Below are 4,295 nucleotides of genomic sequence, written 5' to 3' on the forward strand. Positions count from 1 at the left end.
GCCGCCATGGCTTACAGGCCCAGCCGCTCCGCAGCATGTGGGATCTTCCCGGACCGGGGCACGAATCTGCGTCCCCTGCATCGGCAGGCAGACTCTCAACCATGCGCCACCAGGGAAGCCCACGGGCTTCAATTTTAGCATTATTTAGACCTGGAAAGAAATGCCAGAGCAACGTATCCTGTATGGTTCAGAAAGCTGTTGCTTCAAGTGGAGAGGCATCTTTTTAATACATCTGTCCAAAAGAAATAGTATTTCATTTCAAAGTGATAACAAATACAGAAGCATTTCTAGCTGCCTTGACTGAAATGCACCAATGAAAGACATTATGAGATAAATACCGAGTACCCCACAAACACTGCCCTAAGAATACAAGGTCACTATCTCTGGAGTGAAAGTTTGTCCTCTTACAGAAGTGGAATTATTTCTCCTGGTCTTCGGAGTGACTGCTTGCTGGATGCTGGTTGGGTTCATGGTGTGCCAACCAGCCAGAGAGCATGTGCTAGAGAGCAGTGCCCAGTGAACTCTGGAAACCTCACTATTGGGGAGACCGTGTTTGGTTTCCTTAGGGTTATGGGGTAGGGCCAGGATATAACCCGTGCAGCTGCAGGAAGAGGTTAATACCTGCTCTTAATTTTCTCCTGTCTCTAAACATATCCCAAACTCTTTCAAATTGGGTTTAAAAACACTACAGAAAATTCCTTGATAACAAGAAAAAAGGACAAGAGGGGCAAAGTGCTCACACAGGGCTAGTTCCTTCTGGTCTTTATTGTTTCCTGAGGTTGAGCTTGGCTGCCTGTTCACACTTCTCCGCTTTTCAGTGTGGCTTCAGCCTGGCAACTCTGCTAAAGCTGCTTTAAAGTTCTCACATTCTTGCCCTTCTCATCTCAGCCATATTTAATAGTGTTGACCTGCTTTGCCTCTGCAAAATTCTGCCATGAGCTCTGGCAGCCACTGGTCTCATGGTGCCTTATGTTTCTGCCCAGTACCCTCACTTCTCCCAGATCCCTTGCTTTGCTCTTGGGCTCATGTGTGGATGTAACAACGACTGTCATTTATGGCATGTTTTTAGTGCCAGCGACTATTCTAAGTAACTTAAAATACATGTCATTTTATCCTTAGACGACAGCTTGAATTATTCTGATCCCTATTTTACAGATAGGGTAACTGAGGCATAGTCACTGATTCATTTATTTTATGCACAAAGGAGGAAAAGATAATTGTAAGATCTTTCTAGCTATAAAGGTCTTTATCTTCTAAAACTAATTAATTTGAATAAGAAATCCAAATGCAAATACTGAAATAAATTTGAATTCTTTTTTGTCATAATTATTATGAAAAGCCTTTAGAATTTATATTTATAGGATATACATATTCAACTTTCCAGGTCCAGGTATCTCAAAAAGGACTTGTACAAATAAAAGTTTAATCACAGCCTAACACAGAAGATTACATTATAGTGTTCTTCTCTCTCCAACTTTATTCCTAAAATTTATTGATCTTCGGTGTCCAGAGTTCTTTTTGTTACTTAAATTGCTAATTGAAGACTTAACATCCCCAAAGACTCAGGTGAGATTTCATTAGCTAGAACTGAATCAGAAAGAACAAGGTTTAAAGACTTGATTAGAAAATGAAACAGGTTTTCAAAGTTGGGACGTTCTACACATGTGCTCCTACTGCCTCCTGTACCTCATCCCAATCACATCCCTTTCTCTTAAAGCCAAGCTCAAAAGCCATGTCCGAGAATCCTCTGATTTAGCCTCGTCGTCCTTGGGACTGCTGTCTCCTGATTATATAGCCTTCAGTCTGCAGTTTGCCATTTGCACCTGACCGATTGCATCATAAAATGTTCTCTCATTATTTCATTGTTTTACCTCCCCAAACAGCTTACACAAGCATGACTTTTGGGGGTTGGGTACTGTGTCCTGTTTCTTTGGTAAACCCCCTCAGATGTCTTGTGGAGTGCTTGCAACCTCTCGCTTAATATATACAGGAGAAGATATATACTGGGGTAGGTAACTTTACTGAATTCTCAGAGAGTAAGAGTTAATGGACATTCGATTTTAACTCCTTTACTGCAAAGCTGGGTAGTTTCAAGTGAATGGCCCTGCCCGATTCCAACAGTTAGAGAAAGGAACCTGTTTTCTTATGACTACTGAATGAAGGCCCCTTGGCTTGAAAAATTCCTGTTAATGAAAGAAAAAGGTGAATGATATAATTCAATTGACTTTAAATTCTATAGCCCTACACTCTTCAGTTTGGTGCCTATCAAACGAGTCACTTGGCAAAGTGGAACTGGGAAGGAATAGTGTTTCATGCAAGGCTGGTGATTTTTTTTTAAATAAGTATATTCTTTTAAAAAAGATAAATTTATTTATTTATTTTTGGGTGTGTTGGGTCTTCATTTCTGTGAGAGGGCTTTTTGTAGTTGCGGCGAGCCGGGACCACTCTTCATCGCGGTGCGCAGGCCTGTCACTGTCGCGGCCTCTCTTGTTGCGGAGCACAAGCTCCAGATGCGCAGGCTTAATAGTTGTGACTCACGGGCCCAGCTGCTCCGCGGCATGTGGGATCTTCCCAGACCAGGGCTCGAACCCGTGTCCCCTGCATCGGCAGGTGGACTCTGAACCACTGCGCCACCAGGGAAGCCCAAGGTTGGTGATTTTATAAAGCAGTGTGGATGAGCCAGGAAATAGGACACTCATACTGGTATAATTTCCAGATTGGCCCCCAGCTCCAGGAATCAATGAAGACAATTTTGATACAAAGATCTTACATGCTTATAGTCCCCATTAGATCCGTTATTTGCTGGAAAAATACGTGTCTTCTCAAAAATCGATGCATATGACTGCTCTTTTCTTGATTCTTTTGGGAATAACGATCTCTTTAGAGACGAAAACAACCTTACTGTGAAGCCCCATGCACTCTTAAACAAAAATTTTCTTATTTCAAAAACTCTTATATGAAACAGAAGCCAGTCTTTTAGGCTTGAAAACTTTAGGAGCCTGTGAGATTTTGTTTTTGCCTTTTGTAAAGGCTAAAGCCAGTTAGCCCTTGGGAGGTTTGGGCTTAGTATGGTATGGTACCTCTAGGAAAGTGCAGAGAGTTGCTTACCAGATGTTAATTACTGAACACAGGCCTGCTCAAAAAATAGCTGAAAACCACATTTAGCGCTGATGGAATGTATCAGTGAGAGAGAAGAAAGGAGGAACACAATTTGTATGAATACATAAAAAAATGAAGGTTGGAGTGTACTTTCAGATCTTCATATGTTGCCCAAATATATTCATTCCACTTGCCTTTCTATTTTCAAGTTCTTTATTTGGAACTGGCCGTGCCCTCACAGTTCTGTAACAGGTGTTTGTAATGTTAGTAGCCTCAGTGTGTTCCAGAGCAGTGCCTTTCAAAGTCTTGACTGCAGTCCACAGTAAGAAATAACACTTTGCACAACCATCTAAGCTATGAAATGCATATCTGATATATTCCATTTAAAAATGCTGGTTATGACATCAAATTAATTGCACATCCCATTAATTGGATGCTGTTTCTTCTTTTGTTGGGACCATTACAGCTTCAATTTCTTTTCTAAAAACTGGAGCACATAGGGCTTCCCTGGTGGTGCAGTGGTTAAGAATCCATCTGCCAATGCAGGGGACACGGGTTCGAGCCCTGGTCTGGGAAGATCCCACATTCCACGGAGCAACTACGCCTGTGCGCCACAACTACCGAGCCTGTGCTCTGGAGCCCGTGAGCCACAACTACTGAAGCCCATGCACCTAGAGCCAGTGCTCCACAACAAGAGAAGTCACCACGATAAGAAGCCCGCGTACCACAACGAAGAGTAGCCCCCGCTCACTGCAACTAGAGAGCGCCCGCGCGCAGCAATGAAGACCCAACACAGCCCAAAATGAATAAACTAAAAAAAATAAATAAATAAAAGAAATTAAAAATAAGTAAAATAAAAACTGAAGCACATCTAAAATGCTCATCAGCCCTGCCATGGGCTCTTTGACAAAGTACTTAAAGGTCTCCTTTTCTGTCTGGCTTCCTCACGTCTATCTTCTGGGGCCCAGACCTTTCATAGTAAAGGATGAAGAGGAGATAGTTGTAAAAAAGTTGTGTTAAATGATGATAACCCAGCTTCAGCATAGAAGTAAATGATGCAGGACTTCTGTTCTTTCTGGAAACACAGCTTGGCTGAGTTGCCACAATTTGAAGGTTATAGACTATTATTAACTTACTAAAGTGGAACATGGCAAGTGCAAACATGTTTTCTTTCACGTGTTGAAAAAATACAAAAG

This window comes from Orcinus orca, chromosome 5 (assembly GCF_937001465.1).
Source record: "Orcinus orca chromosome 5, mOrcOrc1.1, whole genome shotgun sequence".
In the NCBI taxonomy this organism is placed as follows: Eukaryota; Metazoa; Chordata; class Mammalia; order Artiodactyla; family Delphinidae; genus Orcinus; species Orcinus orca.